This window comes from Tachypleus tridentatus, chromosome 2, assembly GCF_004210375.1.
Source record: "Tachypleus tridentatus isolate NWPU-2018 chromosome 2, ASM421037v1, whole genome shotgun sequence".
In the NCBI taxonomy this organism is placed as follows: domain Eukaryota; kingdom Metazoa; phylum Arthropoda; class Merostomata; order Xiphosura; family Limulidae; genus Tachypleus; species Tachypleus tridentatus.
Genome location: NC_134826.1, coordinates 43,773,782 through 43,785,610, shown reverse-complemented (window position 1 = coordinate 43,785,610; position 11,829 = coordinate 43,773,782). Strand labels below are relative to the sequence as shown.

The 11,829-nt window shown below is 35.7% G+C and overlaps 1 long non-coding RNA gene across 1 annotated transcript; it reads right to left on the bottom strand.

The window, feature by feature from the left end:
• Positions 1–9,544: 9,544 nt before the first annotated feature.
• LOC143235485 (uncharacterized) lies at positions 9,545–10,841 on the bottom strand. Its single transcript, XR_013019221.1, has 2 exons — positions 10,550–10,841; positions 9,545–9,927 (listed from the first exon to the last, which is right to left on the bottom strand). It is a non-coding gene; the product is annotated as an uncharacterized LOC143235485 (long non-coding RNA).
• Positions 10,842–11,829: the final 988 nt, after the last annotated feature.

Here is an 11,829-nt window from a genome sequence, read left to right as displayed (position 1 = left end):
CCAACGAATAGTGGGATTGACTGTGACATTATAACGCCCCCACGGCTGAAAGGGCGAGCATGTTTGGTATGACGGGGATTCGAACCCGCGACTTTGAGAGTGTGTTATTCGATTATGTCAATTTCGGAAGACTTCGCGCCTTATCAACAACGCGAAATACAAGTTAACATCAGCCAAAGAGAGATTAACTGGACCTATATCATAATGAAAAACATCAAACATACTGTTGATGTTAACGTACTTTGTGGTAACTCTGAGAAAAACCTATACACTGGACAGGTGAAGTGAATAAAAAGAAAATATTACAGTAGAGACTGTGATTAAAACAGTTATTTCTTTTTACTTAAACGATACATTGTATTCCTGCTGACATCAGTGGTCCACCAGTTCTTCTGAATTATAAAGTAAAGCAAGTAAATACTGTAAAAATAAGCAATCAATAAATGTAGTATGACAAGTTTGTTGTTAAGTTTTTCTTTACTTTCGCTGCTAAGTTTTCGTACATGTAGTCACTGCCGTCATAACGCTTAATCATACATTCTTATACACTCTACACTAATGGTTCAGTACCCATTCAGTATAGCGGTAGTGGTTTAATTACCTATTCAATAGAGTTGTAGTGGTTAAGTACCTATTCAATACAGTGGTTCCAGCAAAATATATACAAAGATCCAGTCATAGTAACGAAAGTTTAGTGCACACAAAACTAAAGTGACGCAAGTTTAGCGCACACATAACTAAAGTAACGAAAGTTTAGTGCACACAAAACTAAAGTAACGAAAGTTTAGTGCACACAGAACTAAAATAACGAAACTTTAGTGCACACAGAACTAAAGTAACGAATGTATAGTGCACACAGAAGGCAAAGAAAAGTAGGTACACACAAAACTAAAATAACGAAAGTTTAGTGCACACAGAACTAAAGTAAAGCCAATGTTTCATATTTCGTACACACTCTTTTGTTAAAAGTATCTTAACATCGGTTTTAAGTCTTTTACTGGTAGTTTTTCAAAGGTGTTGCAATCGAAAGGGGTTAGAGTTTGACTAACGGTCCCAGTTATGTGACCGAATATATAGCAGACAATTACTCTACAGAGTTTACGTAATAACTGTTAAATACATTCAGTTAATTTTTTTAATATCCAAACTACATTAGTTGAACCAAAAAGCTATGCTCTAATTCTCGATAGTTTGTTCTAAAGGAGAAAAAACTCACATTTAAAACAACTTTTTTTGCTATGTTTGGTCCACATTCATTGATAAAATAGGACAATGTTTCCTTACGTAAAAGTCGTTTGAAAACTTACGTAAACTAGCTTCAACATTGAATACTGAAATATTACAATATGGAAACGCAATGACGCACTAAACGCTTATTTCTTAAAATGAATCCTCTGACACCGTTGTTTCGTAAACCATAAATTCCAAATTCCTGAGTATTTAGAATTACGTGTGAAGATGAAAATATAGGCCAAGAAATCGGTTTAAAATTATTGGCAGTTAAAAATAAAATAAATTATACTTTGACACAGTAAACGCATTAGACCACCCACACTTTCTCAACTAAAATCATATGGTTTGTTGTTGCCAAGTTTAATCTGCCAGAGGTTAGTGAAATAGGAACATTTCATCATCTCTCTAGCAGCACACCGATAGCACCAAATGCGCGCGAAATGCGTTTTCGTGGCAACAAACAACGAACAGAAAATCTTTAAATTCAGAGTCCGAACACATTATTCGCTTAGCCACGCCCAGCCCAGTTAGGTCGAGAAGAAGACGTCGCGCTATGTAGCTTAAACAACACATGTAGTAACTTGTTAAGAGAAATAATAGCGACTGCTCGTAACAACAACAAAGCTCCCAGTTCGTCTTATTAATGACATAATTTTTATGTTCGTGATGTTAGAAACCTGAAGCTCATCATTCATGGTTGTATTAAAGCGTGCTAACCCTAAAGAGACAATGTTTTGTTTTTTTTCTCATTTCGTTTGTTTTTTGTAAAGCACAAGTGTTTAGCTTTATACTTTCACTCTGCTACTGAGGAGTTTTCCACTTTGAAAAACGTGATCGTGAACGGAGGGGTAAGGCACAATTAAGTGATCACTCCCGGCTGGTAAAGGTAATATAATCACAGCATATTCACAGATTTGATAATTACACGTGTGTTGGCAAGGCTTATATTACGTGAACCTGTATGCATGACTGACTTGAAAGACATTACTAGAAAGCGACAGATTGATGATGTATCTAACTCGGTTTATATGACTTTCTGGTTACTGCAACTCTAAAGGTATTAAAAATCAGTTAGGAAAAAATAATGAAAACAGGTAATTGTGTAAATATGTCATTTATACCAAGTTTAAGTAGTCTGAATACATGGATTAAGCCATATTTTATTAGATGTGATATAAAAATGAATAACTAAGGATTATGGTGGTGCCACGTTGTACAACCAAACTAAATATTTTTACTATTAGTTTACAAGCTTTGTGTGTGTATCGAAGACTACACCAGAACTCTCTATGTAGAGATGGCACTGATGCCCGTACTAAAGCAATACAAAAGTCATTTGAATTTCCTCTTCTACAGATCATCAGAAACTAGATATAAAGAGCTACCTAACAAAATCATTCTATCTCCGGTGTTTGTGCCGTTTTTCTGACATCCAGAGCGTCCCAAAGTCGAATACTGTCGAATAACCAAAACCGAGACTTCTTATTTTTGTTCGTCATCATCTTTCTTCAACAGGCCGAACGCCTAACTTGTCCTAACAGTAACTATAGTTCCATCATCATTTAATATACCAAAAAAAAAAAAAATCTTCAAGGTCTTTGACTACCTATTTTATTATTAGGTGCAAAATTTATAAAGCTTTAAAATCCATCTTATAAAATAAAAAGTAAACAAACAAATATAAAAAAACATATAGCTAAATAAAAAAAATGAAAACTATGTAGGGCTAGCTGTTTAATTTTGAAAAAGGAACTAAACAAGATAGAGCGACAAAACAAATAGAACTAGAATTTCCAGTCGTAAAATGTTACCATTTTGTAAAACGGTCATAAAAGTAGTATTTTAAAGTTAACTAAAGGGAAGGTATAATGATGAAAGCTGAGATTCTATTCATTCACTGATCTTTCTGTAGACAAAGGGAGAAGCCAGTAATGTAGGAATTTTATTCTCCATGTATAGTCGAGACGACTCAGTCTGCTATGTGACCATTAGCCATTCTTATTTTGTTCGGTTCATTTCTTCAAGATCAGTAGCAGGCCTCAAACTGTTATTGTTGTTGTTGTTTAGCGATATTTTTTCCTACAGTTATAGACTAATAGAGGGTTCAATAAAAATATGAAAATGATTTTTTTACAACCAAAACAATGGTCTTGCATTAACATTTCGTGTTATTTTGACATTTTCGACAGTTTTGTTTCTAATGGATGATATTCTGTAATTATAATGTTGTACTCTCGCGATTCCATCGATACTTGTGTCTCCCTAACTTATAACGATATTTTTCAACTGCGCTAATTTCAATGCCAATTTAAATTCTCTCAGTGTTATCTTTGAATGGCTATTACACGCTAATAGCTGTAATCTAGCACGAAATCTTAGATTCACTTCAATAACTGCCAACTATTGACCGTTGTGTGAAGCCAAATATTATCGTTACGCATTTGAGAGACGTATTACTTTATTTTTACTTGCAAGTAATTAAGCAGAATGACGTAATTATGAATCGTTCTTTTCGTGTTTAAACGCAAACCTAAACAGTGGGCTATCTATACTGTGCCCGCTGTCAGTGTAGCACCCCTATTTTTAAGAATGACAGTCAAATCGCACTATTCAGTCAGACAAGAACAGACCAAAAGTTGGCAGTGGCTTCTGCCTTCTCTGTAGTTTACCCTTTCAAGATAAGGGACGCCTATGCGTATAATAAACAAATAATTCTGAAAAAAACAAAAACATTGCAATGTGGTATAACATCTAAATATATGTTAGATGTTTAATAAAGTGAAAACAAAATAGACTTGTACGAGAAAAGAGAACAGATACACTATTTCGTATAGAATAATCTTAATTATGTTTCTGTGTAAATAAATAAATACATTGTATCTATAAACATTCATTCACTGTGTAAACTTTTAGTTCATATTATTTAGATTGCATCAAACCATCTAAATCTTTGAGGTTGTTAAAAAGTCTGCTATTTTTTTTATCCTGGAAAGATTGCATTTAACTAAATTATGAACCGTTTCTCTTTCCTCTTTATCATGTTAAAAATTATTTACGAATTTTTCATTCCACTTTGGTTCACCGATTAAACAATCGTCCAGTTTTATCACAACATTTTGAATAGGTTGAAGTACCTTATATCTGTTATTTCATGTATGGTTGAGAAGAGATAGTAGAATAGCTAGTAGTCGAAACACGTGTTTCCACTTGGATTTTTATTTTCCGAAATGCTTGCGGTATAAACTAAAAATGTCTATTTGAAGTTTTGATCCGGCGAGTTAAACAAATAAATATTTAAGAAAGAAAAATGTGTATACTTTATAAATGTATATAATATATTACATACAGTTGTGAAGTAGTAATAGTGCTATGAAAATTCTTTGTGAGAGGAACTGTAGAATGACAGCCGTGATTCCGAAATCTCTATCTGTGACGTCATTTAACTAATACGATCTGAAATTCGTCTTTTTAGAATTATTCCCCAAACTAATATGCTTATACAGTGATATTTTACAGGGTACTAGGGCATTGCTAATAAAGCCCGTGTTTACAGTGATTATAAATATCTGTCAAAACTTTGTTCATAAAGATATGTACTTGGCTTCCCACATTACAAATCCAACTATTCATAATTAGTTTGAGGCCTAGCGCAGTCTCGTGGTTAGGCCAAATACGTTCTAGTGGTTGGACGTTCGACTCGCAACCTATGAGTCAAAGTTACAAGCCTCCGTCACCTAACATACTCGCCCTCTTAGTCATGGGGCGTTATAATGTTACAATTCATTGTACTATTCATTGGTAAAAGGGTAGCTAGCTCAAAAGTTGGTGGTGATGACTAGCAGACCTCCCTCTAGTCTCTCACTGCAAAGTTAGGGACGGCTAGCGCAGATAACTTTCGTGTAGCTATGCGCGAAATTTAAGCGGATAAACAAATAATACTTGTTTTTATCTGAATACTAAACATAATCCAGAATATTAAAAAAAAATGAGTGTAACTGTTAGATAGATTTTTTTTGGCAACAAATTACTATAAATTAAAGTTAACTTTGGTAATAGAGAAACATTTCCTTCTTCGACACAAATTAAAATGTTATTTGTTTTTATTCATATGCTTTTTCATTTACCTCTTGGCTCTTGAACAGACAAAGTAGAAAGATTGATCCTCGTTGTCGCCATCTAAAAACAATGAGAAGTAAAGAAACCTAGCCTTGATTTTTACAAAACGTAACACCTGTAGGAAACTTATATGAATTACGATAATTTTTTCTTTGGTCTCAGCATCTGTAAACTCTTTGAGAGAAAAATGAAACGAATAATTTAAAGAGGTAAACCTGAACAATTCTACCAGGGGGTAAAAAAATAACATGTTGTCATGTTGCTTATGAATAACATAAGGCCCGGCATGGCCAAGCGTGTTAAGGCGTTCGACTCGTAATCCGAGGGTCGCGGGTTCGAATCCCGGTCGCACCAATCATCCTCGCCCTTTCAGCCGTGGGGACGTTATAATGTTACGGTCAATCCAACTATTTGTTTGTAAAAGAGTAGCCCAAGAGTTGGCAGTGGGTGGTGCTGACTAGCTGCCTTCTCTCTAGTCTTACACTGCTAAATTAGGGACGGCTAGCGCAGATAGCCCTCGTGTAGCTTTGCGTGAAATTCAAAACAAACAAACGAATAACATAAATAACTGAATATTTCATGTTGATATTTTCACCTTCAAAACTATTTATTTGTATATGAATAGACGTTTTTATTATTATTATGTGTTCCCCCATTCCCTTGATAGTGAATCTAACACCGACACTTAAGGAAATTGTGGCGACGCAAATTCTGAATACACGTTTCTATTGCGTGAATAAAAACGGCAGTATCCGATACTAAGGAAGGTGAGGCAGATAATATACAAAATTATGAACCCACATTGTTATTGGAACCGATAAACATGAGAATTTGTGGGATTTTGAAGTCTTATCTGAAATCAAAATCAGTGTAGACAAATACGGAAATGTATATAATTGTTAATGATATAAAGTGAAACGATCCTTTGATATGAATTAGGTATGTGTACTTATTTCCCGCTTTATCGTGTGTTTGTTTACCTCATAGGAAAGCCACATCGAACTGTTTATTGTGTCCATTGAGAGGAATGGAACCTCTGATTTTAGCGTTGTAAATCCGTAGAATCACCGCGGGGGATTGCTTTATCGTACAGAATGAAACATATTGTGTATTGATACGAATAGATTATCCGTAATATTGGAATTGTTTAATAAAAAATAACTTATACCAAGTCCATTAGTTTAATAAAAAAAATAGCTTACACTAGTATCGGTTAAGTTATTTGTAAATCCATGTTTGAAAAGACAGATCTTATCTGTATCATCTCAAGTCGTCATTCAAAACAATGTGGGGCGTGTTAGATGAAAAAAACAGGTGATGAAAATGCACGTTAAACAAAGTCATAGAAATGAACTAGAAACTTCAATCAGCGCTTTCGAAAGGCGGGCCTTTCTTCTTCAGGGTTTACCAATTTGCCCCTGAATAAAAAAGGTCCACCTTTCGAAAGTGCTCGGGTTAAAATATTTCTATTTCATTTCTATCAAGACTTCTTGAACCTATGTGTTTTTATAAAATCATGATTGTCTGAGTCATAATTTGCTTTGAAATATTCCGTTACTCACTGATCATAAAGATTAAATCATAGCTTTCTCGTGACATCAGTATACCCCAATTAACAGATTATGGTACTAAGTTATAATTGAAATTAAATAACACCTCTATCGTGGTATTAAAGTTCCATGAATAAAGAATATAGCTATTATAAGAACTCACGATAGAACATAAAGAAGGATGCATCAATTACACCATATTTGTTACATCCAGTGCCGAGTAGGCCTTTCGGTAATTACCAAGAATCTTCGAGTCAGCTAAGATACGAAAGATCAGCAAGGATTGAGATGTTATTTAAATTCTCAAAGTGATTGAAGAACAGCTGTATCGTTATAAACTGAATTAAGTTGAACACACGTCATTTTGTGCGTTCTGGTACGTCCTGCTTAAGAAGATTCAAAATGAATTAACAAATATATTTATGTATAGGTTTTGTTTGTTTGTTTTTGAATTTCGCGCAAAGCTAAACGAGGGCTATCTGCGCTAGTCGTCCCTAATTTAGCAGTGTAAGATTAGATGGAAGGCAGCTTGTTATCACCACCCACTGCCAACTCTTGGGCTACTCATTTACCAACGAATAGTGGGATTGACCGACACATTATAACGACCTTACGGATGAAAGGGCGAGCATGTTTGGTGCAACGGGGCTTTGAGCCCGCGACCCTCAGATTATGAGTCGAATGCCTTAACCCACCTGGCCATGCCGGGCCGAATGTATAGGTATTATGTAAACATGTTCTAGTACTGAATGGCCATGAAGTCTTGATTGTCAGAGTTTACAAACGTGCCCTCAAAAATAAATTATAGTTATGTATTAATACCAGCTCTCCTTGGATAATGGACTGTATTTTGTTGGAAGTTGATATGGAAAAAGAAAATATTGTTCCTGTATGGGTCCTGCAGATTAGAGTTTCTCAACTTTTTCGACACCAGGGCCGCCCGCTGCTTCCGTAACTGTCCTGGAACAATTCTGACAGACAAGATGTTTGTGACAGACTGGTGGGTGAAAAGCACTCCTTTAAATGAATAATGAACACAGTTATGGTTCTCTGGTGAAACAATGTAAAATTCCAGTAGAGAATTAAGTGTGTGTGTTTTTTGTTGACTTAGAAAACAATTAAGTCTTCATAATTTTGCCACTTAAACATAGATTTACACATAACTGCCTTTCTTTACTTTGATCATTTTATAGAAGGATAATTTTTAAAGAGGCTGTAATCTCCAAGCTATCTGTCAGAAACTACAATTAACAACTGTATAAACAAATAGTTTAGATCAGTGAATTTTCTTTCATTTATAAACTGTCGACACAATTCGCTACCAGTAGCTCAGCGGCAAGTCTAAATGCTTATAACCCTGAAAACGTAGTTTTGATGCTCGTGGCTGGCACAGTACAGATAACCCATTTTGTAGCTTTGCGCTTAACTACAAAGAAACATTTTTTTTTTATCCCATGGTGGGTCAACGGTAGCTTTACGGTATTTCCAAAGACGAAATTGGGGGCTTGATTTCTGCGGTGGGAAGAGCTCACACAACTCATTATTTTTATGTAATTTTTCAGCTACGAAAAATTCAAATTCACGAAACCTTATTCTCGTTTAGGAACATTTTTCTTTATTAATTTTAGCCTTGTTACCATTTAAGTAAAGATTTCATTATGAACTGTACATGTACGAGAACCAATTTTGCATAACCTGATTCTATTGTTAAACTACAACTTGAATAACCTGGATAAGGAGGTATAACAAGCAAGTGATCTCTATCTGGTAAGAAGCAAAATAGAAAATTCATAATAGAAACATGTAAAAATAATACTTTATTTCCAGGGCATGGGTTGTGTCATTCGTCGAGCCAAGCGTGTAAGGCGTGCGACTCGTAATCCGAGGGTCGCGAGTTCGCGCCCGCGTCGCGCTAAACATGCTCGCTCTCCCAGCCGGGGGAGCGTATAATGTGACGGTCAATCCCACTATTCGTTGGTAAAAGAGTAGGCAAGAGTTGGCGGTGGGTGGTGATGACTAGCTGCCTTCCCTCTAGTCTTACACTGCTAAATTAGGGACGGCTAGCACAGATAGCCCTCGAGTAGCTTTGTGCGAAATTCCAAAACAAACAAACAAGTCATTCGTCGATGGTTCTAAAAGCTTTTATAACAAAGCAGCATTTGAAACAATTGTTTGATCATTTTACCCTAGATCTCTAAACCCACCATAGTAAAAAAAGTTGAAAAGTTAAATTTTGTTCATCTATATATAGAAGCTTCCAAATATATGGCTATCTTGATCAGTTTGGTTCGTTTGAATTTCGCGCAAATCTACACGAGGGCTATCTGCGTTACCTGACCCTAATTTATCATTGATAGACTATAGGAAAGGCAGATAGTCAGCAACACTCACAGCCAGCTCTTGTTGTACGTTTTTACCAATGAACTGAGCGTCACAGTTTAACGCCCCTTCAGCTAAAAGGGCGATCATGCTCAGTGAGGGAGATTCGAACCCACGACTTTCAGAGTGCGAGTCGAGTACCTTAATTATCAGGCCAACGTCAACCAGGGTCCCTAGCATATATTGTCTTTTCACATTAACAAATGTAAGTGTATTAAAAGGAGTAGCCTTGCATGTACGTTGCTACTAGCGGCGAAACAACACTCTTTTTTACTATTAACAGCAAAATTTATTTTATGTTTTATATTTGTTCAGAAAAAAACAATTATACTCAAAAAAGCAGCATTCAGTCTTCATTTTAACTACACTCCGTCTCTCCGTAGTACAATGGTTAGTCAGTGAGGTTACGACATTAGCTCTCCCAGTGGTACAGTGGTAAGTCAGTGAGGTTGCGACATTAGCTCTCCCAGTGGTACAGCGGTAAGTCAGTGAGGTTACGACATTAGCTCTCCCAGTGGTAGAGTGGTAAGTCAGTGAGGTTGAGACATTAGCTCTCCCAGTGGTACAGTGGTATGTCTGAGGACTTAAACTGCTACAAACCGGGTTTAGATACCCGTGGTGGGAAGAAAACGGATATCTCGTTGGGTAGCTTTGTGATTAAAAATAAACAAATCAATAACTTTAGTTCTGGATCAGCAAGCCCTAGTTTAAAATGCAATGTTTAACATTCACATTAAATTTGGACTAACACGTTTTTGTTATTAACAACAGAGTTTGAAGAATACAAGTTTTCAGCAACAGCTAAACGTGCTAGTATCGGTAAATCCATGTTTGAAATGACAGATCTTATCTATATCATCTCAAGTCGTCATTCAAAAAAAATGTGAAGCGGGCCAGATGAAAAAAACAGGTGATGAAAGTGCACGTTAAACAAAGTCATAGAAATAAACTAGAAACCTTACAATCAGCGCTTTCGAAAGGTGGGCTTTTCTTCTTCAGGGTTTTCTAGTTTGCCCCTGAATAAAAAAAAGTCCACCTTTCGAAAGTGCTTGGGTTATAGAGCTTCTATTTCATTTCTATTAATACTTCTTGAATCTACGCGGTTTTATAAAATCATAATTTGCTTTGAATAGACATTCTTAAATTCGTACTTAAACAACACCAAAAGACGAACTTATAAGTGACGTCCTCGCATTTTTTCAGAAAAACAACAAAAACAAAAAACAGCTTCAAACCAGTGTTGTGGTAAAAAACAAAACAGATAAACTTACCGTATTGGTTGGTGAGGTCCAGTTATGCGTAGTGACGTGGTAGACACTAAAAATGAGGTGAGATGGTTCAACTAGCAGTTTGTGAATGCCATATTTTCTGCTTTAAAGCCACGTTCAATCCCATTCTGTGTCATCCTGTCAAGAGATTTTTCATCAAAGCAGCCAATAAATGTATTCGTTGCGGTAAAAATTAGGCTTAAGTAAGATTCTTGAAATAGAGAGCAAGACTGATTCGGATTAGGAAAAGCTTAATAACTATTTCATTTTTATTAGTTCTATTTTATTTTTTTTGGAAAGCATAATAATAACAGCGGTTTCAGTTATTATCATCATGACATAGCGCCCTCTTACGTTACAACCATGGAACTGTGTACCCCTTGTTTAAAACATTTCTACGATGATGAAAACAACTGAAAATGCACTTAAATACGTGTATTATTTTAAATGGAGTGTGTGTTTCTTATAGCAAACCCACAGTGTGCTATCTGCTGAGGCCACTAAGGGAAATCGAACCCCTAATTGTAGGGGTGGAAGTCAGTAGACTTACCGCTGTACCAGCGAAAGACTGGTTTAAAGGAAATTAATGTATGTAAGTAATTTACAAATTTGATATAAACATGTAATTCGAGCATCAGAATATTTTGTCACGCACGTAATTTAGGTCGACAATGATTGAGTTGTCTAAAAGACGATACTTGAAGTGAAGGCATTAACCTGTTGACTGCCAAGTATTTCAGCTGCTACAACACAATTTTAATGCTTCTTCATTTTGTAACGTTTTCGTGACTCCATTTTGGATCGAAAGTGAAACATTTTGTAAGTAGGCCAAATGCATGTATGGTGCTGACATCTAGCGTTGAAATAAGGTATTATTGAGAACGAATTAACTCGTCTGTGGCACTGTGTTACCGATCGGCTTGAACGAGTTATCTCGTCTACGGCACTGAACAGGTTAAACAGGATTTCTCAAACTGGGACTCGTGAGGGTAGTCTAGGAGGTCCACGAGTCATGTCCGAAATTTCATGAGCACATATATTATTAATGTTATTTACAAAATAAAATGTTTCTCGTAAAATTAAATTGAATTAAATTATTTAACTTTGAAATACAGCTTCACGTGTTTACGAAATCTTTCTCTAATACGAAAACCATCGATAAGATTTGGGCGTCGGCGAAAAACGTTTAAATTAAAATGGGTTCTAAGTGGATAGCAAAGTTTCAGATCCGCTTCCTTAAAAGTAAAAACGATGAATATCTTCAACTGCTACCGTTTTGTTTG